The 26,657-nt window shown below is 62.9% G+C and overlaps 1 protein-coding gene across 7 annotated transcripts in view; it reads left to right on the forward strand.

Moving 5' to 3' along the window:
• The first annotated feature begins 3,310 nt into the window (after positions 1-3,310).
• Positions 3,311-26,657, forward strand: part of CSNK1G2 (casein kinase 1 gamma 2) — a 37,386-nt gene continuing 14,039 nt past the window's right edge. The window contains exon 1 of one of the 7 annotated variants that reach the window (XM_066984049.1): positions 3,311-3,333. The gene's annotated coding sequence lies outside the window, so the exon portion shown is untranslated. The other 6 variants (XM_048077560.2, XM_048077556.2, XM_066984050.1 and 3 more) reach the window with 6 other exon arrangements.

The following is a 26,657-nucleotide window of genomic DNA, read 5'->3' on the forward strand; positions in this document are numbered from 1 at the left end:
ATTCCTGGGGCAAACAGGCTGTCTGACAGCAAAGGTGAGTTGCATCACTCTATTTAGTGTGCAGCTGGATTTACTGCCCCAAATGATGCTATCCTGGCTTCATACCCCAGCTCTGCTCCATAGCGGATTCGTAATCCTAGAAGAGCTGTTTTCATCTCAGCTGCTCGATCCCACATCTGCTAATCTCAATGTTTTCTTCATCTCCAAAGCCTTGTGCCCCCTCTGCAGCCATTAGCATCTCACCTTCGCTGGCAGGAGACTGCATAGTCCTCATGTTCACAAAAGTCTCACAGCAGCACCTTTTCCCTGAGCTGTTTTGCTCCAAGCATGCATGGGGCAGGTTGGCATCACCTCCTGCAAATACTGCCGGCTCTGCCCGCAGCCGGGCTGCGCTGGGCTCTCAGAAAGTCGATGGCAGCTTTGATGTATTGGCCTGAGCACGATTCAGTGAGGCAGCAGGGTCAGACGGAAAGCCCCAGGCACTGGTTTAGGTATTAAATAGCATTTAGGGGGCTGCTGGTTGTCTGCACCCTGAATGTCCGTCTCTCTGCTCCTGGCTGTGTTATGGAAGTGTGAAATCAGGGATTTCCAGCAGCTGCTTGCTGCTGCATCCATCACATGGTGAGTATGAGGATGAAACAGCTTTTACTCAGATTCTTGCTCCAAGCCCTCAAAATCTTTGCAGGAGGTGCAGGTTTGAGCTCCTGCTGCTGCCACGAGCGGGGCAGGTCCCTGGTGCTTGGGTTTTCCTCCGCCGCACACCTTGGACGAGAGCCGGAGCTCAGGGGCTTGGCAGGAGCAGGGGGCAAGGTTCAGTGGGGATGGGGCAGTGGCTGCGCCGCCAAGCTTGGCCCCACAAAAAGAGCTCCCCAAAAGTCCCACGGACCCCCACATTGGGGTGGGGGCTCTTCCCTTTGCGCTCCTGCTCCTCCGGCTGGAGCCCTGTGGCTGTGTGGGATGGGATGCTGTGAGTGGCCTCGCTCTTTCTTCTTTTCTTTTCTTTTTTTTTCTTGGCCGATTCTTAGTGGATTTCTATCACTTTGGTGCCATTTCCCGGGCCCTGAATGCAAATGCTTCAGCAGAAACACTACACTGCCTGCTCCGAGCAGCTTTTTCCTCTGTATGAGTTACAGCAGTCGTTTTTTTTGTGTTGCCTGCTTGCGAATTAGCCCTAATTAACTCGTGCCCTGGGGAGGAGGGCAGGGTTCAGAGCTGGATGCTTTCCCAACAGAAATTCCCTGGCTTTTCTCACTAACTCGCTGTGCTGAGCCGGTTCCATAGCATGAGTTGTAGAGGTCTCTGCAGCCCACACCTGGCACACCATGTATTCCCTGCCAAGTTACGGCATGCTGGAGATCCAACTTTAAATAAAATCAGAACTCTTTACTTTCTTGTCTCCTGACCCAGAGGATGGATAAATTATCAAGCCAAATGTCTGGACAACTCATGTAGTCTCCTACATGAAATCACCTTTTTCCCCCCTTTCCCTTCCCCCCCCAGCGCAGCGGGATGCAGTGTTAAAAGCCCCCAGACTCTGTAGGATCACAGGCCGGGGCCGTAGCAGGCTGGGAACCCATCAACATCACCCCACGCTCAGCTCCTGCCTCGGGGCCGAGCCCAGGCTGCTCTCGACACACGCACCGTGTGCTGAATGGTGCCAGGGCCCGTCAGCACCGCTGCGCCCGCTGCGTCGCAGCCCCGCGGGGTGACGAGGTGAAGCGGGGCCGTGCTGGGCAGAGCTGCGTGTGACTGCTCGCAGGGTGTCACCAAAAGGGACGCAGAGGGGAAAAAAAGGGGATGCGGCGGTCTGGGATGGTGCGAAAGGAAAAGGGGAGGGCGGCTCTGCTGCTGGGGACTTTGGGAGAAGCGTTACCTCCAGCTGCGGGGCACAGATAACGGCCCTCCTGCACCCTCCTGCGACAGCAGGAATCCCCGCGCCGGGGACGGAGCTGCCAAAGGGCAGGGCCCAGGGGTGGCAGGATCCCCGTTTGGCTCGCGGTGTTGCTTGTTCCGTGGTCCTAATTCTCTGATGTCACCATTCTTCTAGAAGCAAACACATGCAGGGGAAAAATACCTCGGAGGAGCGGTGCGAGGCGGGAGGGGGGCTCACCAGCAGGAGCACTTCTGCGCAGCTGGGAGAGAATTGATTCAAGCAGCTGGGGTGGCTGACATGGGCGGCTGGGGGGACGGTGGAGCCTGAGGACCGGGTTCTCCCCAGACCACCCCAGCTCCTTTGCCAGGTATTTGGGGGCGAGTCTGCCCCGTGCCATGACGTCGATGAGAGCAGCAGGACCCCACGGGGCGCCTGCTCCCCCTCAGCGCCAGGGTCGCTCTCAGAGGCTCGGGGAGGGACGGCGGCTGCGTGCCGTGGGGAGGCAGCGGTTCTGGCCGCGGGGAGCGGCGTTCTGCGGCTGAATTACGTGAATAAACCCAAAATGGACCAAAGTGACGGGCTGGGGGGGGGTGGTGGCAGCAGGGCTGGGCCCCGCCTGTCCCTGCAGGTCCCCGAAGCAGGGCCACCCCCTACAGCTGTGCACTACACTTTGGTTGATATATATATATACACACCATATATATATATATGTATATATCTCCCTGATGTATGTGTATATATGGTATATGTGCATATATGTATATATCTCCCTCATATATATATGTATATATCTCCCTGTCCTGAACTGGGGCCGTCCCCTACAGCTGTGCACTACAGTTTGGTTGATATATATATATATATGTATATATATGTATATATCTCTCTGGTATACGTGTATATATGTATGTATCTCCCTGTCCCTGCAGGTTCCTGAACTGGGGCCATCCCCTACAGCTGTGCACTACACTTTGATTGATATATATATATGCATATATCTCCCTGGTGGCTATAACCTATAGCAGAGCTCTGCCTGCAGCAGGACCCGCACCATATAGGGGTTATGGGCAGCAAGGGGCCCATGCCCTATAGCAGAGCCCGTACCCTATAGTAGCAGGGCCTGTCCCCTATAGGGGGCAGCAGGGGCCCGCCCCTATAGCAGGGCCTGTCCCCTATAGGGGGCCGGGCCCCTTCTCGGAGCGCTGTGGGCAACAAGGGGTTAAAGGAAAGCCCCCGCCGGGAGCCGCCGAGCGCGGCGCTGCCGTAAAGCGCCCCGCCCTGCTGTAAAGCCCACGCCGCTCTCCGCAAGCCTCCTATTCTCGACCGCGCTTTACGCCAACGCCGCTGCGCTCCCCCGGCCTCCCTTCCGCTGCGCATGCGCCGAGCTGCGCCGGGCCTCCCCGCTCCGGAGTTCGCTATTCAGGAAAGGCGTTTGCGCCGACGGCCTGGCGGGGGGCGCATGGGTGCGTGCGGAGCCTACGCCGGCGGCGTAGCCGTGTGGCTGGCTGGGCGCTGCTGAGGGAGGCGAGAGGCGGCGTGAGGGGAGCCGGGCAGGGCCGGGCCGGGGGCGCCGCCATGGGGAGGCGGCCGCGGGGCAGCGGCTGCGGGGCCCGGGGCTGAGGGACCCGCCGAGGTAACGGCCGCCGAGGGGCGCCGGGGCCGTGCCGGGGCCGTGCCGGGGTTGCCCCGGGGCTGCGGCACGGCCCGGGCGGGACCGGGAGCGGGGCGGCGGGGCGCTGAGGGGGACGGGGGGGGCGGCCTGGGGGGGCTGGGAAGGGGCTGAGGGGGCCGTGGGGGCTGTGGGGGGGGGCTGAGGGGGCTGGGGAGGGTTAAGGGGGGCTGTTAGGGGGCTGAGGGGGACTAAGGGGGGTTAAGGGGGTTGGGAGGAGGGGCTCAGGGGGGTCTGAGGGGGCTTAAGGGGGGGCCCGAGGGGCCCGGGGGGGATCCTGAGGGGCCCGGGGGGCTCTGAGGGCCTGGGGCCGCCTCGCTGCGGTTCCTCCCCGCGCCGCCTCCTTTGGAGCTGTGGGGGAAGAGGCCTGGGTCCCCCCTCCGACGTCGTGTGTCCGTCCGTCTGTCCGTCTGTCTGTCTGTCCCCCCCCCCAAAATAAGCGCCGTTTGGGGCTGGGGCCGGTAGCGGGGCACCCCCGGGTGTGTCCCCCTGCCCCGCAGCCGGGGCCTCGCAGGATGTTGGCTCCTTTGTATGTGGCTTTCCTCCCTCCGGAGGGGCCGGGAGGTGTTTATTTGGGGAAGGGCCTGCGCCGAGCCTGCTATTTAAAATAGCTCTTTTCCTTGAGCAAAGCGGGTGCGGGGGGATGTGAGAAACAGGGAAAATAACCTGCCCTCCTTCTGCCCCGCCGCGACGGAGCTGACTCGAGCTGTTCCTACGGCACCGGGGAGAGGTTTGCAGCTGGGGAGCAGCTCTCCCCTGCCAGCCTGGCAAGCAGGGAGCCGCCGCCAGAGGCCTGCGGCTCCTGGCTGGTGGCTGGCAGAGGGAGCCGAGGGGCTCCTCGGGCCGAGAGGGAAATAAGGAGACGTTTGGGGGCTGTTAGGGAGCGAGGCTTTTCTCACGAGGCATGGCTTGCGGTCTGAGCAGCACGGGGACCGGCCACGCTAAGAGTGTTTCTGAAGTTAAAAATGAAGTTTGTTAAAGCTCTTTCAAGCTGCTGAGAAATCCGCCTGTTCTAAGCAGGGTGGAGGTAACAGGGACCCCAGCCGCGTTCTGTGTGAGCTGACTGCTGGCTTGGGAGCTGCCTCGTTGGCTGATCCGTTTGTTTTCCTGCCGTACAACAAGTGGGTGGGTATCTGGGAATACGCTCTGAGGCGTGTGTAGGCTCACCTGCCCGCCGGGCTGTCCTGTCGGCGTGCCCCCACCTCACCGCTGCCAGGTTTAAAAATCGGGCCTTATGTAACGGCATGGAGGAGACGTTTGGGGTTTGCCAGCGCGTCTGACAGAGAATTGCTGCGAATTAGGGCAGGAGGCCTCCGTGGGGAGCGTGTGGAGAGGCCTCCCGCGTGGCGGGGCAGGCTTGGCTGCTGTCACTCGCCAAAGCTTTGTTTGGTTTTGGTTTAATTTGGGGTGTTGCAGACAGGAGCGGCGTTCCGGGGCGATTTTATCGCCGCTTGGTACCTCTGGGCCTCTGGACGGCTTGGGAGCGTTGTGGTGCGGGCCGGGATGCTCTGCCCCGACCGCGGCTCCCTCGGGTCCGTGGTGGCACGGGTGCTGGGGCATCGCCTCGCTAGCTCGTAGGGACTGCGGCCCTCGCGTGCCGCTCTGCCCTGGGATTCGCCCTCCTGCCCACCGCTGCGCAGTTCCGCGAGGCCTCAGGAATCCCTTCAGTGGTTTCTCCGCAAGACCAGCTGCCGCTCCGCGCCCGCACCGCCGCGGCCGGGGTGCAGCTGGTAGCAGCTTGCAGGGGGAACGCGCTCCTGTGCAGCAGCTTCTCGGGAGGCGCTGGACGGAGCTGCGTGCCGCTGCCCTCGCGGCGGGGCTGGCGCGGGGGTTTCTCGTTGCGGCTCTCCTCGGAGCGAGCGGAGGGGAGGAAGTTGGCGCTCGCAGTTCAGCAGGTTTCCGAATTGTGCCCTGCGAGCGCTCCTCCGTGCCGCTGCCGGTACGGCGAGAGGCTTCGCGTCGCCTCTTGCTTTGTATTCTGCTTCCGAGCTCCTGTGCAGCCCGAGCGTTGTCAAAACTGCTAATACGGGAGTGACTCAGCGGATCAATGGGAGCGACAGGAGGGCTGTGCTGATGGACGGTCAGGATTTTCCCCCCACCCCCTCCAGCCCCACTGGGCTGGAAGAGATGATGTCCGAGAGCCGCTGCCAATGAATGTGTTTACCGGCCTCGGGCCTGATTGCCTTCTCCAGCCTTCTCTTCCCCCCCCCCGTGGCTTTCCCAGCTCCCCTGGCGAGGAGAAGCCCTGCGCCGGGAGCAGCGGCACTCGGCTGTGCCCCCCCTGTCCAGGTGCATGGGCAGCCGGCGGTCTGAGGGCGTCCGAGCGGCCGCAAGGACTGGCCCCGGCGCCTGCGAGCCGGGGAAGGAAGCGGCAGGGCACCCGCAGCCCCACGGGCACCCGGGGGTGTCTGGGATCGCAGGGAAGCCTCGGCCGGTGGCACCTCCTGCTGGAGCTCTGGAGGAGAGGGGCAGCCCTCGAGGCCGGGGAGGAGAGGTGTCCCTTCTCTCCCAGCAGCGTGCTCAGCGCCCCGCCGCGCCTCGCGCTGCCCCGTCCTTTCTGGCTGCCGCTGGAGTTAACCCCCCCTTCCTTCATGGTGCTGCTGAGGGGCGGGGGACTCGTGCTGACGAGGGGCTTCCTCCGGGCGCTCTTTTCGGGGAGCAGCTCTGCCCTCGGCCCCGTGACTTGTGGGCGTAGCGAGGAGCCGCTGGGGCCGCTCGGCCCCGCCGTGCCCGGTGCCCTGGGAGGGGGCGAAGGGGAAGGAGTCGCCCTGGTTCCGGAGTTGTGGCGGAGAACAAGTTCTCTTCCCGCTAGAAGAGCTGCGTGCTTATAAATAGTTTTGGTTTTTATTGGAATGGATGTTTATACTTCCTACGGGCAGGCAGCATCTCCGGGAGGACCGTCGCTGCCGAGAAGCAGCAGGGCTCGGCTGTGGGGGAAGCAAAAGGTGACTTTCCGCTGGAGCAGCCCACCACCGAGCGTTCGGGCTCCCCTCCCGGCTCCCAGCTCCCCGCTGGCTGCCCTCCATCTCCTGGGGGATTCTCCCGAATCCCTGCTGGGGCTGCAGCACCTCCCGGTGCGCAGCCCCCCCGGCTGTTTCGGTGCTGCATTGTTCCTAGGAAGTGGTTTTTAAAAAAAAACAAAAAACAAAACAAAAAAAAAAAACAACGTGGAGCCCAGCGGCCATCTGGCTGAGGTGCTCCAGGGTTCCTCCTGCCCTGCCTCTGCGGTGGTGCTGGCTGCGGGGCGGCTTTGGCAGCTGGGGTGAACCCTGGGCCAGCCCTTCCAAGGCTCGCCTCCACCCTGAGCTGTCCCGAACTGGGATTTTCCACCCCCCCCTCACCCCCTCGCGGGTTCTGAGGGTGCTGCTGTGCTGGGGGTGAAAAGCGGCGCAGCGAGGGCTGGGAGGAAGGCAGCCCGCGGAGAACCACACGTCCGTCTGCCTTCCGTTGGCTGCAGCGGCAGCGTCGCGGCAGATCGGTGAGCTCGAGGAGCGTCGAGGTGATCCCGTGCCTTGTGATGCGGGAGCTGGTTCTTCGGGGACGCTGCAGCTCAGCGGCAGAACTTCGCAGGGCGATTGAAAATGCGGCACGGGCCGAGACGCGCGTGCTTGCTTTCGTGGCCCACGGAGAGGAGGGTTTGTTGGGCTCTCCGTGGGCTCCCGGGCTGCGAGAGGGGCTGCGAGGCTGGAGGAAAGAAGCGGTAATTTTCTGTCGTCGTTCATTTTTACCCAGCCCCTAACCGGAGAGCGTCCTGCAGCCCTTTGCCGTGTATCGTTACGCAGTGCTTCGTGAGGGAGGCCTGGCTTTTACTCGCCAAGTGGCGGAGGAGATGCTTGGCAGGCGATGGGCAGGCTTTGCCCTCCTGAGAGGGAAGTGAAGTTCGTTACCAGAGGTTAACGGTGGCCTTGGCCTTGGATTCTGTGCCGCTGCCTTCTGGAAGAGCTGCGCAGCCCCTGCGCACCGGGAGGGGGCCCGGGGGTGCCCCACGAGCGTGGGGAGCACCCCCTCTCCGGCCGGGGCTGGAAGGCGCCGGGAGCAGCGGCTGCGCCCCCAGCGCGCTGGGCAGGGCGCGGGGCCAGCCGTTGGGCTTCGGTGCCCGCGGCTGTCCGACGTGAAAGCGGAAGGCAGCGAAACGGCTCCGCACCGCTCACGGCTCCGCGCTCCCAGCACCCGGCGTCTCCAGGTAGGAAATGTCACCGCTGTCGGCTTTCGGGGTAGCGCGAGGTACAAACGGCAACGCAGAAGAGCCTTTTTCTTCTCCTTTTTTCCTCGTGAACCGTTGGAAGTGACCAAGTTCGTACTCCCTCTTGGTGCAGGGGACGAAGGTGCTTTCCGGTACCTTCCGCGTGGAGCGCTTGCCTGGAGCACCCCCGGCCCGGCCGCGTTCGCTCCCCTTCTCTTTGGGTTTTACTCAGAGCCTTGTTTTTGTGTTGCCCAGCCCAGAGAACACCGAGGGCGCTGCAGGCAGGGTTTGCCTGCCAGGGGAGGCCGCAGCTGAGCAGCGCTCGCCTCTGGTGGGCGCGGGGTCGGCGGCGCTGACGGGCACGGGCTCGTCCCTGCCGCGGGCCGCGGCGATCCCTGCACAAACCCGCTCAGCGGAGCTGGTTGCTCCGTGGGTTGCCGTGGCTGGGGAAGGAAAAGGAAGTGCTGCGAGGGCTGCGGGGTCGCTGCTTCCTCCAGGGTAACCTGCAGGTGGGTTGAATGGCGTGCCGTTTCCACAGGGGTGGCCGCCTGGTGGCGGGGAGCCGGGAAGAGGAGCCCGCAGCAGGTTCCCGCAGTGCTGCGGTAGGCGTCTGAGCACAGGGAGAGCAATTCCAGCCCGGCCAAGCTCCACGGCTCCGTGCTGCCGCGCTTGGAGCTTGGCGCGTGGCTGGGCTGTGCCCAGGGGTGCCGCGGGAGCGGCTCCCTCCACGTCCACCTGCGTGCAGCGGGGCAGCAGAGCCAGGCACCCCTCGGGGGAACCGAGTTCAGGAGAGCGAAAGGAGCTCGGCTGTCCCGCTAACGGCGGTGCGGCGAGCTGCAGGACACGAGCTGTTCCTCAGCACGCTGTTTGGGCACACGTGAGCTGCGTGCCGGTAAATGTCTCCAGAGAAAGCTTCCTCTTGGGGAATTTGCCACGGTTTTGACTGGGCTGCTGTGGGAGAGGTGAGGCTGGCTCAGCAGTCGCGCCCACTCCTGCCGGCTCACTGACTTCGGCTTCTACCTCGCTGAGGGGTCTTCCCGCAAGAGCCTGCGCATCTGGCAGGGAGCTGCACTGCGCTGCGTGGTCTCGGCCCAGAGCGCCTCCCGCACCGGCGGGCTGGAAGGTGGCAGGAGAAGAGGCGGTGCAGAGCGAGCAGGGGAACCGGCGCATACAACGTGTGCGTGGCGTGAGGATGCGCTGCAGCAGGCTCGGTGAGAGCAGGGCCCCGAAGCGTGCTAGCGCACAAGCAGGGCACGGTCCCCGCTGTGGCCCTGGCAGGGCCGCAGCCCCAGCTCCGCCTGCTCCTGGGACAGGAGCGCAGCGCTCGGTGCTTTGCTCCTCTTTCTGTTCAGAGCCAGAAACCAAAGTCCGGAGCGACGCTTCCCCGGCCAGAAGCGTTGAAAGGCACTTGCTGTTGTTTTCGGGCCAATGTTTAACTTGCTCCTGTGATGAGGAATGCCTGCTAGACTCTAAATATTTGCCTTGAGGAAGAAGTCGGAGAGAAGAACATCCGCTGCGGCGGCTCGAGGGGGGCAGGGGGGCCGACAGGAAATGTGCTCATGTCTCCGCGCTTACGGGTCTGTAAAACCGCCCGCCTTCCGCGCGGCCCGGCCGGGGCAGGTACGGGGCGGCCCTGGCTGAGCCGCGGCGCGGGAGCAGCGGGGAGGAAATGTTTGTGTGCTCGGGCGCGCGGCGCTGGGTGTGGCTGCGTGCACGGCCCCGGCCCCGCTCGCGCTGCCGGGGGATTTCGAGGCGCGCATTCGGAGCTGCCTTCCACCGGGGCAGCGTCCGGCGGCGGGGGCAGCCGGGCTGAAGCGTGCGTAAACTTCCTGATGGAAGAATCTGAGCAGAAAAGAAGCGCTCTGCTGCTTTTGCCGTAGTCTTTGGTGGCTGTGAAGCCCTCGGCAGCGGATCCTGCTCGCGGCAGGATTTCCCGTGCCCTGGACCCGCTCGATGGGGCGCTTATGGCTTCTCCTGCCCTCGCCCACCTCGGTGTGATCCCTCTCGCGGCGCACCACGAGCGCGCGGCTCCGGTAAGGCTGTAAGGGCGCCCGCTGCCGCTCGTCCGCGTGCGGCTTGTCCCCGGTTCTGGGCAGGGAGCAGCTCTGCGGCGATGCGCTGGGTGCCGGGGATGTGCGTCGGGATCGGGTGGGGCGGCGCTGGCCTGCCCACGAAGGAAAGCGTGGATTCAGCGGGCACGTGAGGGAGTGGGGACGGGGAGGAACCCGCTGCTCTTCTTCCGCCTTGCCCTGGCTCAGGTGCCCCTGCAGGCCGGCCGAGTGGTTCTGGGCGTGAAGCCTGGCCTTCAGGGGCACGGCAAGCCTCTGCCCCAGCCGCGCGTTCGCTGCTCTTGGTTGCTCCTTTGGCCACCCCTGGCCATTTTAGTGGAGCTTTGCATAGATCAAGAAGAGCGCCTTTACTCCTGAAGCAAAGTCAAAGGTGCCCGGCGTTAGCGAGGAGGGCTTTGCCCAGCTGGGAGCTTCTTCCTTGCCGTGGAGCAAAGGACGTGCAGGCAGCCCTGAATCACCACCTGAAGCTGCGATCCGGAGAGCAGAGTCCAGCTGGGGCGGCTCGGAGCGCGGCTCCAGCTTTTCCTGACGGGTTTGCCCTTGGGGACACAAATGGTCTTGTCAGAGCGAGTCCGAGCCCTGTCCAGCCTGGAAGCCGGCAGGGTGCTGGTGTTGGGAGGGGAGCGGGGATCGGGGGGCTCTATAGGAAGGTGGCAAACTGACTTTTTGCCCCGGTTTGCGTACTCTGCAGGCACCTGATAGCGTCTGGTGGTAACTGAGCTGTGTCCGGGCAGCCCAAGCGCTCTGGCAGCGGCAGCCTGGAGCCCCTCCGGTGGTGCAGCCCCGGCATAAAAGGTTTTGGAGCGGCTCGTGGTCCCAAGCAGGGCCAGCCAGCGTGCTGGGCGTGCTGCGGGGCTGATCACAGGTGGGCGCCCAGCAGCGCCGCGCTGCTCTGGGACATCTTGGTCTTCTTCAATGTGTGGCTGGGTCTGGGCCCACAGATCGGCTGCACAACGAATGGGGAGGCCGGGGGAGCTGAGTGCTCCCCGCAGGGCTGGAAGAGGTGCCGGGAACAAGAAACCCAAGTAACGGACTCACAGAAAGAGAAGAAGAGGTTTGGGTTTCGGATGGAGGCGTGCTCTGGAGAAGGGCGAGCGTGTGCTGGCTGGGGTTTCTGGGACAAGCCGGGGAGGTGCGAGCCCGGATCGGAGGGAGAAGGGTCGGTTTGTGCACGCGACCAGCGCCGCGGGTGCTGAGAGCAGCAGGATGGAGTGGGCGCTCCTGGGGGCACGTCCTGTCTGCTGCTGCTTGCGGGTGATCCCCGGACGTTATAAATTAAGCCCGTTAGTAGGGCCCAGAGAAGCAAATCGTGAGCAGGGAAGGCAAAGGGAGGAACCAGCAGGCTTGCACCAGATCCACCTGCCGGAGGGCCGGGTGGCTTTCGGCTGAACCCCGTGGGAAGCCTCCACACAGAGCTCTTTGTCTCCCAGCCAGCAGCGGCTCTGTGAGCACCTTTCTGGCTGCAGCCGCCCGCGCGGAGTTCCCGCTTCAGCCCTGGCCTCGGGGTCTCATGAAACGCTCACAGATGGGGAGGGGGGGAAGGTGAGAACCAACCTTTGGAACATGCCCTTCTGGTGTGGAGGTTGGTGGCAAAGCACAGCGGGGCCTTCATCCACGGAGCTGTTGCGGCGCTCAGCAAGGGGCTGCGAATCCGATTCCCTGGGTGAGGAACTGCGGGGTGGAGGAGTGAAAAGGTGCTGAACCATCCGTGGCGCGTCCAGGAGCGGGGTGCGGGTCTCTGGCCCCTCTGCTTATCCCTCCCTGTGAGCCAGCAGGCTGGGGTGTCTGTCTAGGACCGAACGCGATGCGGCGAACCTCCGGCTGGTCGGGGATCGTCCCTCGCTGCCCCCTTTACTTTGGCGAGATCAGCGATGCGTCAGGGCTCCATACAGCTTCCCTTCCCCAGCTGTGAAATAAGCAGGTCGCTGGCGTGCCTCAGAGAGAGGCTGCGAGGAAAAAGGTGTGGTGCACTGAGCTGCTTGGTCTTGTACCCGAGGGGGTGGGAAGCTGAATGCCTCCTGCGTCGCTCGTTGCTCTGCAGGCGCTGCTGACACCTGCGCGTGAGCCGGGGGACGTTGTGCCGCCGCGCATCCCCCTGCCCGTGGTACAGATGAATGGCGCCGCTCCTCCTTGCTGCCCATTTCTCCCCCCGGTCTGGGCTCTGGGTCCTGTTTGAGGCCCGGGGCGGCTGTTCCTGTCGGGCGGCCGTCCCCGGAGGGGCGGAGAGCTGGGAGCAGCGCACGTGAGGCAGGGCGGCTCGCTTCCAGTAAGGAAGCGCTGCCGGCATCCCAGCGCGGGGAGCTCGACGGCTCAGGGGAGAGGTTTCCCTGTGAAACCGCCCCCGACGCTTTCCCTTCCGCCCTCCTCCTTCCCCTCCCAGCTCTTAAGGCTTGGCGGTAATTTGGGAGGAAACGCGTGGGGCAGAGCCAGGGCCTTGTCACCGGTGAGTGACACCCCCTGCACACTGCCTCCGGGGGTGACGGGGCTGCTTCCGTCGCCCGTGCCATCCCCTCCTTCCGTGTGACCTCAGGGGAGCTGGGGAAGTTGCAATTAGCCGCACGTTGGTGACGGAAGAGCCCGGGCACCCCTTCGTCCCTGCCTCGTGTTGCAAAAGGCCACCCCAGGGCTGCCGCTGCCTCCGAACCCGGTTCTGTCAAAAGGATGTGGGTTATGGGGGGAAAAAATCCCAAACCCTACCCTTCAGAGTGCTTCTGCCGCCCCAGCTCCTGCCGACAGCGGGGGGGTTGGGAGCGGTACGCACGGCACGAGGGCGGGCGGATCCCTGCGGCGGGCCGAGGAGGCCTGCTGTCACGCCTCGTGCCGTGCCCGAGCCTTCGGCAGTCGGTGCGCAGAGCCTGGCTGTACGCTTCCCCGCCACCCTCACAGATCCCTTTTCCCACGGTGAAACGTGGCTGGGGGTGACCCCTCTGGAAAGCCCTTCCTGCCGCAGGCCCCGCAGGGCTCAGCCTGCCCCACGGGACGAGGAACGATCCCGAATCGTGGGGACAGCAGGCGCGGCGGGCTGTGGTCATCCTTCCCGCGGTGCTGCGTGGCTCTCACCGCGGCTCCTGCGAGCGGGCGGGGAGCCCCGCTGTTCGCCGTGCCTCTGAGAAGTGTCGGAGAAGGCTTTTGGAAAAAAAAACTGCACGGTTTCTCCCCAGTTCCCAGGGCTGTCCCGTGCAGGGAAGGTCCCTGTGGCAGGGCCGCGTGTGCAGGCGAGGTTACGGGGCACGGCAGCGCTCGGGACCCGGCTTTCCTCCCGCTTGTGCTGCCGCGTTCTGTGCGCCGTCCGGCAGCTGCGTGCCTCGGTTCCCTCTTCTGTACCGACACTTCCCCAGCGAAGTACCTCACGCCGCCTGCTGCGAAGAGTAGTGCAAGAGCCAAGGGGCGTTTATTGGCTGCGTCAGCCGTCCGGAAAACCCCTGGAGCTTGTGCCTGGGAGCACCAGGAAGGCACAGGAGGCGACGCTGCTGCTCTGATCCCTGCCCAGCCGGGAGGGGAGGAGGTGGGTGCCCAGCCCCTGGAGCCGCACAGTGTGGGAGCCAGCCCGGTGGAGAGGATGTCCCATGGAGTGTGGTGTGACGGATCCGGGCCTTTGTACGTGTTCGGGGCGGCAAGGGCACGCTTGGAAAGGGCAGCGTCCGCGCCTGGCGTTGTCTGCAGCTCCCCAGCGAGCTGGGCTCTGGTCAGACGGTTCTGGCTGCCTGGAGGGGATCATCAGAGGGGTTCCCTCACGTGTGGCCGCTTGGGAAATTGGGGTCACAGACATGAAGAAAGTCCCCCGTAGGCTTGGCACTCAAATCTAGCGTGGGCAGCAGGGATGTCCTGCCCTCCAGAGGTGGTGGCTTTGAGGAGGAGAGAGCATCGCCTGCAGTCAGAGCTGGGTTGTGCCCGTCAGCCGCAGGCTGCTGCTCGCTGCTGCTGCTGCTCAGGCTCCCGACTGCCCTGCGCCATCCCGCCTTTCCCCTGCTTGCTCCCAGGGCCCGATCTCAGCGGCGTGCTGCTGGACGTCGGCTTCCTGGTCCCTGGAAGCTGGGAGCGAGTGGAGATGCCCCGAGCTGTTCAGCGATCCTGAGCCTGCTCCAGCCATTTTCAGGCTGGCTGTGCCGCGGGAGACCTGTGGTGCGAGCGTCGGAGGGCTGCGGTTCCCAGCCTCCTCTGCCTGCGGGCTCCTGAGGTTATCTGGGAGCCTGTCCGAGGGCTGCGGGAAGGAGAAAGTGCCAAGTCCAGGAGCCTGCCGGCCCTTCCCTGCGCCGCGTTCAGTCCTGCTGGGAGGAAATCTCCCCCAGGTGGATGGGAGGGCTGGAGCCTGCACCCGGCTAGGGCCTAGGGCAGGAAAGGAAGGGAAGGGAGCTGCACGCATCCAGGAATTGGCTTCTGTGAGAGGAACGGGACTGGGAAATGTCTGCTCCTTTGGAGAACAGCTGTGGAGCCCTCGTCCTGGCTACAGCTGATCCCTCAGTGCCGGCAGGAAGCGCGTGTGGGATTCGAGGCTGCAGGACCCACGGGCACGACGTTGTGGAGAGCAGGCTGGGGCTGCAGGACGTGCTCCCCTCACCCTGCGTTGGTGGCGAGAACAGCCTGGGGCTCTGAGATCCTCAGGAGCTTGCTGTGCATCCACCTGACCTCGCGCTGAGGCTTCAGCACGCGTGCGCATTTAAAACCGCCCCTTCGGAGGGGCGAGGGAAGAGCCCGAAGTTCCTAGCAGCAAGCAGCGCCAAGCCCACGCCTCCGGGTGCGCTGGCGACGTCCTCGTGCGCCCCGCAGCCTTTGCCTCGTGCTGGGCAGGCACCGCAGCCTCTGCTGCTGGGTGCGGCACGGCTCTGGCTGCGGAGGAGGAGGGGAGGAAGCCTTCCTCTCGTCCAGCTGCCTGTGAAACCGACGGCAACTTTGCTTTCACATCTGTTCCTGTCCTCGCTGCCTGACGCGCGGTCAGGTGCCTTGTCAAGAGAAAGGCAAGCGGTGCTTGATACTGCTCTTATAGAGAAAAAAAAAAAAAAGTGTTAGCTCTTGAGGACACGGGAGTGTTCAGGGACAGTGCTGGGGAAGCAGCGTGCTGGTAGAGATGGTCTTAACCTTATTTCAGGCTGCAGTGGCACAGGAGGAGGTGTTCTGGCCTCAGACGGGAGATGCGAAATGGAAGTGGTTGTTCCAGGCTGCCGGGTGAGAACCGCTTATTTATCTCGAAACCTTCTTTTCGCTGCTGCCTGGTGACTGCTAAGCAGGCTGCGAGCCCCAGGGGTGGGCGGGAAGGCACTGGAAGGGGAATTTGCCTTGCTCACAAACCTGCCGTCGGAGCAAAACGACAGAAAAAGCGACTCCTGCGCTGCTGGGAAGGGCAGCGAGGGCACGGCCGTGCCTGGGGCCGACGCTCCTGCGTGGCTCACGTCCCGCGCCTGCGGGCACTCGCCTTCCGTGTCATGAGCCCAGGCAGCAGGAGGGGTGGCAGAGCCTTCAGGGTGGGTTTTGCCCTGCAGGTGAAGCAGAGGGGGGTTAAAAAAGATCTGTGTCCAGCGGCAGGGGCTGAAATACGGAATGGGCCTGCCCACCTTGAGCATGTTGCAGGCCCCGGCTCTATAGTCGTCTTCAGAGGCCGGTGCTTGGCAGCCGCTCGAGCTGTGGCTCTCCTCGTGCTTCTCCCCACCTGGGGTACAGAAGCGACGTGGTGCTTGGGGTGCAGGCAGTTTTGGGAGCTGATTTCAGCGAGGGGATGAGCAGGCTTGAATGCAAACCTCGGGCATCGCTTTGGGTGAGTGCTGGGGACTGCAGCGCGGGGCTGGGCCCCGTCAGATCCCCCTGGGCTGTGGGCACTGCAGCTCCCTGGGGCTGGTGCCGGCTGCTGCTAGACCTGCTCCGCTGTGCTCTGGTTGGAGTAAGGGGCGCCGGCAGGTCTTGTCTGTAGAAGCAGAACCTCTGCAGCCCCTATCTCAAGGCGAGCGTGCTTGGGACAGCGAAAGCAGCGGGAGAGCTGGGCAGGAGGGGACCGCTCGGAGAAGCAGCAGGAGCTGCTCTTCCCCCGGTCCCCGTGGACGTGGGGAGCGGGCGTGCAGGGTGCGGGGCTGGTGAGCGGCTCTTCGCCGGCCGATTGCTGCGGCCTTTGGAAGGCAGCTGCTTCCTCCGCAGCTCTGCCTTCCAGCAGCAGCAGCACGGGTTTAATTAGCGTCTGGTGTCGGACCGGAGCTCGCTGTGCTGGGGAGGCATTGTCTGGTTTCAATAAATACCCGCCGGCAGAGCCACAAAAGCCAGCGCATGCGAGGGACTCGCCGGCGGAGACCACTTGTTGGAGCGAGCGGCTGGGGTGTGAAGTGCCCCAGCGAATCCCGCGCTTGTGCCGAGCGGGAGCTTGAAAGGCAGCGGCAGCGTCTTGGCTGGGGCGCCCGCCTGCGTCCCGTGGAGATGAAGAGCCGGGCGTTGGGCTCTGGCTGCTGTCCTTTGAGCTCCCCCAGCCAGAGGCTCCGCGTCGCCCGTAGTGAACTTCCTTTCTTCTAGCACTACCAAGTCTGCATGAGTAAAACCGAAACCACCTCAACGTCCTAATCAGGTTTTTTTTTTGTGTGTGTGTGTGTGCTGAACTGCTAAGATGCGATAGATTCTGCAGAATTACAGCCTTGTGTAATTTACCTCCTGCAGGGGCAGAGGATGAGCCCGTGCCTTTTCCGCTGCTGTTCAGAAGAAGGGTTACAGCTCTGCTTACCCGCCTGCAGCGTCCTCCTTACGGTAACGGTGGAGCGAGTTGCACTTTCCAAGACAGAAATTGCCCCATCTGTGCACGGAGCACCAGAGCCGCGCTGTGCAGGCAGCAGAGCGTTGGGCTGGAGCTGGCCCCTTGCTCTGCGGCCTTCCAGCAGCGCAGCAAAACCTCTGCGGGCCCCGGAGCCGAGAGGAGAGCTGTCGCTGCTCTGGGCCAGCAGAGGCAGGCGTAGGGAACAGGGAGAAGACGCTGGCAGCATCCCAGAGCCGGGCGGGAGGGGAAGGTGGGCAGCCCCACGGCCCCGCGTTGGTCTCGGCGTCTCTCGGCACCCGGGTTTTGGTGTCCCCGATCCCCGCGGTGGTTCGGCGCTGCCGCTGTTCCCACACGCTGTGGGTCCGGCACTGGGACCGTGCTCCAGGGGCCCATGGGGTGCGCGTGGCTCGAGACCCGGGGGGTGCCTGCCCTGGGACTCGCTTGGGCCAATTGCTCGTTCTTTTTGTGGGGTTTGTAAAAGTCAGCCGCAGCGTCGTTGCCACTCAAGCCTCTCTGGTGAAGTTTCAGTGCTTTTTCTGCCAGATTTCGTGAATTCTGTAGTTGGAAGTTTGAGTTTGTGGCTGCTGAGCCCAAAGAGATGAATGGACTCGAGTGGGCACTGGGCTCTCGGGTGGATTTGGCTGACTCGTGCTGTGTTTGATCTCTCCTGGTCTAGTTTTCAGATTTGATCTTATTTTAGCATGTGCATGTTTACGGTTATTACTATTACTATATTTCCTAGAGAAGTATTTTTAGCTTTTTGCTTGGTTCCTGTGCTGCTGCTGAAATTTCAGTCGTGGTATTTCCGGCTCTTTGGTCAAGCACTGTTCATATTTTCCATCCAGGTGTAACTGCTTTGGATGGGGATCCAACGAAAAGAGTGAAATTCTATATTCAGCTGGAAGCAAATCGCAGAGCAACGCGCAGCGGCGGAGAGATGCTGCGGGGAGTTTGCTTTGTGGCTGCTTTTATTGAGGCGCTCAGGTGTTGCCTCTGCAAGCTTCTTTGTGTCTAAAACCGTTAAGGATCTGTGTTCTGGATTCTGACTGTCCGAAGCGCGTCGATTTCCATTTCTGCTTATGCAGGTGGGGAGCAAACAGGAATCAAAACTGCCCCGCTCGTGTTGGTTAAAGACGGAGCCGTTCCCGTACTGGATATTGTTGGGTGCCAGGTAATTGCTGCCGAACGGCCGTCGGAAAGCTGACTTTTGGTAAAGCTGCCGATACGCACGCACATCCTCGCCTTGGGAGCTTGTGTCACCTGCCAGGGCCGCGCTGTGGCACGAGCTTTGTGCTCACCTCGGGACGGAGCAGATGTCTTAAAGCTGTAGTAGCACCAGGAGCTCACGCTTCCGTGCGAGGTTGTGATATCCCAATTACCTTCAGAGCGTTGCCTTTGCACCCACCTGGGCTCTGCCACGGGCTGAAAAATCCCATTTGGTGTTTTTCTCCAGTTTTGCCGCTCGTTTAATTTCGTTATGTCTGGGCAGCAGCTAACAGGCTTCGCTTGTGCGTCTCCGTTGGGTCGGGGTCTGTGCGGAGGGGGTACTGCGTATGCAGCCAGAGCCTTGGCTGCTCGAGCCTTCCCCCCCCCGACCGCATCGTCAGCGGTGCTGCTTCTGCTGGAGTGTGCCGAACGGCTGAGGTTCTGCTCCCCAAGCAGTCCGATGGTTTTGGATGTCAGCTCGGCACCTCTACAGATCGCAGTGAAATCACGCGTGAGTCATTATTGGTTTTGCACTGTGGGGACTCGGGGTAGCTGAGCGCTTGTCGGGCCGCCGAGCCGTGGAGCAGGACTCCCCGGCAATAGAGACGTCCTCTGCTGCGGTGCTGGGGCTCGACTTCCCTTGCTGTTGTCGAGGGAAAGATGTAGTGTGCAACTCTTTCCTTAAAGAAGAAGCCTTGAAGCAATCGCTGGGACCCATTAAAAAGCCACGCGAACGTTTGGGGGCTGGGAGAAAGTAAATGGGGAGAGATTTGGAGCTGGAGGTGAAGAAGTGACCAGAGTGCAGTGCCTAAAGGTCTGCCGGGGAAGGGAAAGGCCAGCGAGGAGAGAGCTCCTCTGGGTCAGAGAGCAGCCGAATAGACGCGGTAGCTGGAGGAGGAAGCCAGGCACTGCAAGGCAGGAAGGAAAACCCATCTTTTTCACAGCTCAGGAGGTTGGGGGGGGAAGGGGGTAAAAACATCAAATGCTTTATTGTTAACTTCTTTAACCCTGATATTTTCGTGGCTCGGATGTTTCTGGGACGTGGTCGAGAGCCACAGAGGGTTGCAGGGGTGGTACGGCAATAGAGCCCCGCGCGATAAATGCTTTAATCTCTGACAGAAGCTCCAAGCATTCCTCCTCGGTCTTTTTTTATTACTGTTATTATTTATTCCGGGTTAACTCCATAGCTGGAGGTCATTTGCTCTGCTGGTGTTGGTTTTTTTTTTTGCTGGAGCTGCCGCAAGTGCCCGGTGCTGCGGGGCCGAGCGCGTGCGGGTGGAGCCCTGTGTCCTCCCGCGGACACACCATGTCCTCACAGGGAGCTGGGAGGCCAGGAAGGGAGGGGAGGTTTGGAACGAGGATGCTCGGATCATGTCGGATTAAAAGCTTTGCTTCTACAGTTTAGGGTTTCTTTTTTTTTTTTTCTTTTCCCTGAAGACTAAAAGAAATTCTGGTAGAAACATTAGCCTTGGCTTTATTCCTGTTTTTTTTTTCTTGTCAAGAAACAACCTGGATGAAGGGGGATTTAAACAAAAAAAAAAAAAAAAAGGTTTTGGACAAAATTCCCTTGCAAATATCCTTGCTGTACAAACACAGTGGGGCCAAAAGGGAAACCACGCTGCGCCACGGGGCTGGGGGGGACCAGCCGTGGCTGCTCGGTGTCGAGAGGGGACCGGCGCTTGGGGCGCTCCCGGTGCAGTGACCGTGGCGTTGGGGCTGTGTCTGCCGGGTACTGGGTGCCGCGGTCCCGCAGCAGCCTGCAGATGTGGACCGGTGTCGGTGCCACCAGCGATGGAACCGCCTGCGAGGGAGCCGCCGGGAAGGCCGGCTGCAGGCCTTCAGCTCCGGGCCGCTCGTGGGCGCGAGCTGGCCGGTGACCTGGCGGCTACGGCAGGCGGCTTTCGTGGCCCTGTGCTGCCGGCCGAGGCGGGAGGTCTTCAGCCGGTTCTGGGGCTGTTCCCTGAAGGATGCTCTGAAGGAGGGGGAGGGAGAAAGTCGCTGAGGTCTCAGCGCTGCTCAAAAGCTGAGAAGGAGCCAAGCGTCTCCCCAGGGAGCTCGAATGGCCAAAGCAGATGGCAGGGGGTTGTTATCCCGGCGTAACGGCTGGGATGTGGAGGGGCTGGGAAGCCGGAGCTGCGAGCTCTGAAATCCCAGCCCTGAGCCGGAGCTGCCAGGCTGCCCCGTCTCCCGAAACACGCTGCGCTACGCCCGGCTTCCCCGACGGCTCTGCGTCGGCAGTGAAGTAATGAAGTGTTTAACAAGAGCTTCCTGTTGTGCTGACACCACCGTGAACGCACAGAGGAGGAAACGGAGTAAACAGCGCTGCGCTGGTCCCGCCTGGCTGCGAGCAGGGAAGGGCCTCGGCCATTGCGAGGAGGCCCCAGGGCCGTGTCTGCTTAACCCGACCCCGCTGGGGCTGGGGGTGACGTTCTTGTGGCTGCAGAAACCACAAAGCGTCTCGCCTTGCTGGGAAAGCAGCTGCTTTCAGGACTTCCTGATTTTCAGGGATTCCCCCCCAAAAAGCCCTCCGCAGGGGCTGTCACCACGCGGCAGTCCGTCCTCCGGCACCGCGGGGCCGGCCCCGCTCCCCTGGGCGAGGTGCTCGCGCCCCGAGCTGGGTGCCCCGAGTTCCTCTGTCAAAGCGCCGCTCTTGCCTTGAGGGAGGAGGAGGAAATCGGGCTGGAACGCACCGATCTGCTGCCCGGTGGGTTGCTTCTGGTTGAGCAGAGCGGGAGCTGGTGGAGGTGTGGCGTGGAGCAGCTCGCGGCGCCGCGCCGTCCCCCTGGCTCCTCAGCCTGCGTCGGGGCCTTCCCTAGAATGAGGACCGGGGAGGGGTTTTCTCCCAGCTGCAACCTTCCCCTCTTCCTCGTGGGGAAGCAGCGGGTGACGGCCCGCGCTGTGGACCCACGTCTGAGCCGATCGCGCTCCTGCGGTGGGAAGGAGCGAGGCGCTGCGCGGCCCAGGGCTGGAGGAAGCTCAGCGGGTCCCTCGGGAGCCCGTTGCGTCGCCGCGCCTGGCAGCACAAGGCGGGGAGAGGAGCCTGCGCTTCCAGCCTACGACTTTCCTGTTGCCCAAGCCAAAGGTCAGCGGGAACAGCCCGAGTCCCAGTCTTGGAAGGACTCTTCGCGTAACAAAAGAACCTCCTACCAATTGTCTTGTTTCCTCGAAAATCCGCTCGGCGCCCATCAGCGCGAAGGCTTCGCGTCGCGGGGAGCTTGGCGGCACGTGACGGAGCACGGTGCCGCCCCCGAGGCGAGGGCAGGAGCCCGCTCCTTGTGTCCCGCGCGCGGGCAGCCGCGCTTGGAGCCGTGCCGCTGCGTGGGGCCGAACCACCGCGGTGCGGGCGGGGCGAAGGGAAGGCGAGCGAGCGGGGTCTGCTGCCGCCACGGGGGCAGTTGGGGAGGAGAGGGCTGTGAAGCCCATGTGGTTACGTTGGTGCCGGAGCTGGGGGAGCGCTCCCGTCCCGCCGTAGAGGCGTGCCCCTGCGTTTTGCTGGCCGGCAGCTCGCTAACGGGGGCCGGGCTGGGTTTGTACGCGGGCAGGCTCCCGCTGTCGCTCCGGGTGCGCCGGTCACCTCGGCTGTCCTGCAGCGTGTGCTGGCGTTAGGCTCGGACCACCGTGGATTGCCCGTTGAATTCCCGGGGTATGAGAAGTGGTTTTTACACCTTGGAAACTCCGCTGGGTTTCCCTCTTGTGGCAGCTGTACGGGCAGGGTTTTTCTCGGAGCGCTCAGAGTTGCCAAAGTGAGGAGCTGCAGCCCGGAGGGCGACTCCTGTCAGCCCCGGGGAGCGCGGGGCGCTGCAGACCCAGCGGGAAGGATTTGGGACTTCAGAAGGTTTTCCTTTCCTCTCGGTCCAGGGCTGGTGCTCGCAGAAGGCGGCTTCGTGGCCAGCTCCCGCCCTCTGAAGTAGCCGGCGTGGTCTGCCTGCAAGCTGCAGCCTCGTTCCTCCAGCACCTGGTGCCCGCTGTGCTCCTTGTCCCCGTCGGCGCGTGGCGCCTGTGGCCGTGTGTCGAGCCTGCGTCTCGGGAGGGCCTTTTGTACCGCTGCCGTTCCCAGCACTAGGTTGGGAACTTTTTTTTTGCCCCTTTTCAGCTTCTGTTTCCATCCTGCAGCTCCGTGCACCCCCGGATGAGGTCTCCCCACGAGTGCGGAGACCTGCCCTCGCTGTGGGTGCCCTTGCGTAGCGTGGAGGGGACATGGAGAGGTCGTAGCTCGATGGCTAGACGTTGCCATCACCCTCTTGCCGTTCTTGTGCCTCTCTTTGCTGCTTGAGTTGCAACTTCTTAATTTTATGAGCACGCTTGGCTCCATTTGCGGCACCGAGGGCCTTTCCGGCTTTCTCGGACCCAGGAGATTCCCCAGCTGCTGTCCCCAGCGTTTAACACATCAGCCTCGTCCCCAGCCGGGGGCTTCCTACCCTCTCCCCCGCCGCCGGCAGCGCTGCTTCCCTCGGGGGCCGCCAGCAGAGCAGCGTCCCCATGCCGAGCAGTGGCTGGCGGAGGGAACCAGCTCACGGGGTGGTTTCGTGCTGGCGCTGAGCCGCGACCCGAGCGGCGGCTGACGCCAAGGAGCAGAGCTGCTGTGCGGGTGACAGCACGTCCCGGGGGAGCTCCGCGGGCCTTCCAGCTGCAGGTAGGTCGCTGAAACGCGGTCCCGGGAGCCGCTTTCCCTGGCCCCAGCCGCGCGCGTTATCCCCGCAGCCCCTGCGACTCTCGCCCCCTTCCGCTTGCCCGCTGTTTATTTTTGGCAGGGTGCAATTTCAGCCAACCGCATGGCTTTTCAGATGGCCAGGGGGCCCCAGTGAAGGAGCAGCGGGGGCTGGCGGCGCCGCGGTCGTGCCTGGAGGCTGCGTCCTGGTGCTCGCGCCTCTGCCGGCTGCTCAGAAGCTGGAGGTGGCCGGCAGCACCGGTGCCTCCTGGCTCGCTGTGCTTCTGGGTTGCTCCTGCTCACAGCTGCCCCCGGTCCCTCCCCACCTCTGCCTCGATCCTGCCCACTCACCGCGGGCTCCTGGGGGAGAGATCGAGCTCTGGGGAAACCTGGTGGGGCTTTCGAGAGCTCTGGGAAGCCTCCCTGTCGTGGCACAGCTCTTCCCCGTTCCGTCATGACCAGGGCTGGCTGCCGGCGCCGAAGACTGGAACGCATTCTTAACTACAAACCTTTCCAGACATCATCTGGGACCGTCTGCAGCTTATTTTAAACACTCTGGATCTTCCTTTGTTTTAAGACTTTTGATCTCCTTGTAAGCTAAGACTTCATCTGCTCCTTAAACTTTTAAGATTTATTGGGTTTTGGTTTCAGCTGTGTAAGGCCACCGGTTGCTTCTCGGTCTGGATTTCTATATTGGAGCCAGCTGATGGGTTGTCCTTTGGGACATCGGGGTATTTGTGATTATTTTTAGCTTTTAATTGGCAGGGATCTGTGCTTTGAGCTGCGCAGTGTCAAGGGCTTTTCTTCCTTGTGCTCTCAAGAAGCTTTTCTCTCCCTTTCATCTGGAGGCAGCTGTGTTCCTCTGCCGCTCGCAAGGCGCAGAGTGCACGGGGAGGCCGGCTCCGAGCGGCGGTGCTGAGGGCTTGCAGGGACCGGGGCTCGTCTTGGCCGGGGCTCCGTGACGAGGTGGCAGCGCCGCAGCGAGCGCCCGGCGGGACGTGGCCGGGCCAGGACGCCCGTGCTGTGCCCCGAGGAGAGCCGCGGGCTCGCTCGGGGTGACCTTGGGCATCGCTTCCCTGCGCCGGGCCGCTATTTTTTTTTCCCCTCCTCTTCCCCTCTTTTGTCTTGCCCTGCTTAATTGTAACCTCTTTGGGCCAGGAACTCTGTGTGTGTATAAAGGGCCCAGAACAATGTGCCCCAGATGTTATTGTACAAACCCTTTCTCGTCAGCCACGAGGTTTCACAGGAAAGAAATTTTAAAAAGACGTTTTGTTTTTTTTTTTCAGCGTTTTAGTCTTGCATATGCGGTCGGGAGCCTCGCTCCGAGTCCTGGGTCTCAGAGACAAGGGATAGCACTGGAACTGCAGGGGGTTGTTTTGGTTTTTCTCTAAAGAAGAAAAGAACCCCCCCCCCCCCCAGCCTCTTTTTCTCACCCCCATGACTGCAGGGAATAGCTTGTAAATGTGACTGGAGCAGACCTGGCAAGCTGAAAACCAGATGGCAAATAAAAGAGAACCCAAGGCTTAAACAGACCCGCCAGCAACCCCTTCCCTGCCTTTCCGATGATCTCCGGGTGTTGGTTTGCCCCCTTTATGGTACTTTCAGCGTCTCTGTGGTTCTGTTTTGGGGAGGTGTTCACGTCACTTGCACTTGTCTGCAGCTTGTTTCAGTTTCAGGTTCCCTGGGTTGGAGCACTTCACATCGCAAACGCTGCAGGGCAGGGGAGTGCTTATTTGTTTTAAGACCACAGCTTGCTTTGGAATTTCTCCCATCAAACTTTAGGCCAATTTCTTTTTTACTCTCCCCCCCCCCTCCCCCCCAAGAAGAGAGAAAGAAGTTTTCTTAGTCTCGTCTTGCATCAGATTTGACGCCAGGCCAACAAATGCAGCCTGGAAGGTGCTTCTCTGAGGCTTCTTGTCTGAGTGAGGCCTGGGTGAGGATTCGTGTTGGAAATGCAAAAATGCCTGGTGGTTTTACCAGGACATGTTTTCCCCGTGACGCGGCTGCCCCTGGGTGACAGCGTGGGGCAGATGCGGATCCCCAGCGCTCGTCCTGCAGTGGCCGTGCCGGACCAGCGCAGGTTTGGCTCTCACCAGTCCGGCGGGGCTGTTCGCTCCAAAGCCACCGGAGTCCTGGGATTTTACCAAATGTTTCTGATGAGGTTGTTCTCAATTCTAAGAGCCAGAGCCGCCTGCACGGCACGTAGTGGGAAGCCTGAGCAGTCTCTGAAACCGCGCAAAGAGGTGGGTCCTGCTCTCGCGCCGAGGTGCGGGGAGGCGTCGCCTCTCCTTGGCGCTTCTCAGAGGCGAAAATAGATCCGCCACGCGGGGAGAAGCTGCTGGCCCTGCCCTCGCTCACACGTCCACCCTGCTTTGGGAACGGGTGGGGATCAGAGCATGGCAGCCCCCTGGCGCACCCGGCCTCGCAGCCCGAAACTGGGGCTCAGAGCTGGGCTCCTTTGGGCGGCCGCTCCCGGGGCCGCGGTTGCGCTGTGCCGCTGCGGATGTTTGCCTCGGCCGGGGGAGGCAGCGCGGTCTCCACAAGTGCTCGCAGGAAGCAGTATTTATTAAGGCTAGAAATGTATTTTTTCCCTTCTGTTAGGGCCCTGTCTCGCTCCATTGTCTGAAATTCCCATGCAGAGACTGGCCCATAACTCAAAAAAAAAATAATAATCCCGAAAGCGGGGGCTGGAGCTCCCAGGGCTCTGGCTGTCGGCCGCCTGACTCTGTGCAAACAGTCTGGGCATGAAATCCCCCGGGACCGAGCATAAAGGCCTGATTCAAACCGAAAACGGTGTGCGAAGCAGCACGGCCTGCGCGTCGCCGCCTGCCTCCCCTTCGCCGGGGCCGGGGGCTCCCGAAATGCCCTGCGGAGGAATCGGCTCCCCCGGGGCCCGGCGGGAGGTGGGAGTGGGGCGGCAGGGCCGTGCCGTGCGCCGAACCGGGGCGGAAATTATCAGGGGAGCGAAGAATGAGCAGGATGTCACGTGCCGGCCGTGTGCGCGCGGGGCTGGGGGAGAACAAAGCGCGGGGAAGCCCTGCTCCGCCGCTCCCAGCCTGCTTCCTGCCCGCACGGGCCGGAGCTGCCGGGGCAGGGAGCGTGGGGGCAGGAGGCAGCCCCCAGCCGCCCGCTGGGCTCGGGGGGCTAGCGGGCTCTGCCTGCCTCAGTTTCCCCTGCCCGAGAGGCGCTGGGTGCCAGGGCATGGTGCGGCAGGGAGCTGCCTTTGCCCGTTGTAGGGCGCTCCTGTGGCAGCGGTGGAGTGGCTGAAGCCCTGGGCGTCGCTGCCGTCCGCGGAGGTGTTTGAAGGAAGGTCCGAGATGCGTGGGGAGAAAAGTGCTGGCACCGGGCGCCGGGCCCCGGCCTGGCTGGGCGCCTGCCCTCGGTCTCCAGGGCCAGGGCTCTCTGCAGGTATCAGCCCAGGGGTCGGGCGATGGGCGCCGCACGCCCGCAGCAGCCCCCGAGGCTCAGTGGGGGCCGGGGGCCGGGCACGGAGCGGTCCTGGGGCTCCACCACCGCTGCCCCTCGCGCACCGGGTCCTGCCCCTCGCCGAGCTCCGGCTTGCCTCCCTTCTTTCTCTTTTCCTCCGTTACCTCTTAGACCCTGCCCCCGTGCACCCTTTTAGCACAAGAACCCCCTTTTTTTTTAATTATTATTAATAGCTATTGAGAGCCAATAAAAAGCTTTATGGGCTTTGGCCGAGCCTCAGGGCTCGCAGTGTGCTCATTTCCTGGAGTCGGAGCGCTGAGGGGTGCGGGGTTGCTTGTTTAACCCGCAGGTAACAGGGCCGCGGTCGGCGCTGGTGGCAACTGGGGCTGGAGAGGAGCAGGGGAAGGGGGGGGGGGTGGGGGGCTGCCTCTCAGCGGGGCCCGGGACCAAAAGCAGGGGCGATCAGCGCTGGTGGGCAGCGGGCTGTGCATGCGCGTGGCCGGCTGTCCGGCCGGCTCTCACGTGGCCTCCCGGCATGCCCTCCCGGCGTGCCCTCGGTCCTGCCTGGCCCTCTGCACGCTCAGCCCCGTGTTTAACGCCCGGGCTGCCCCGCACTGCCGGGAGGGCACACTGCGGCTCTGGGCGGGCAGGGAGCACCGCTGCGCTGGGAGCTGGGTGGGGGGGATTTGTTGTCCCACCCCCCATAAAGGGGAGCGAGGGGGCGGGTTGGCTGTGAAATGGGGCTGCTGCAGGTCGGCAGCACGGTGGGGTCGTGCCGAACCGCTGGCCAGGTGGGCACAGGGGAAGGAGCTGGCCCGAGGGCTGAGCCCTGCCATCCCTCGGCGGCGCTCCCTGTGGGTGC

Source organism: Anser cygnoides, chromosome 27 (assembly GCF_040182565.1).
Source record: "Anser cygnoides isolate HZ-2024a breed goose chromosome 27, Taihu_goose_T2T_genome, whole genome shotgun sequence".
Classification (NCBI taxonomy): domain Eukaryota; kingdom Metazoa; phylum Chordata; class Aves; order Anseriformes; family Anatidae; genus Anser; species Anser cygnoides.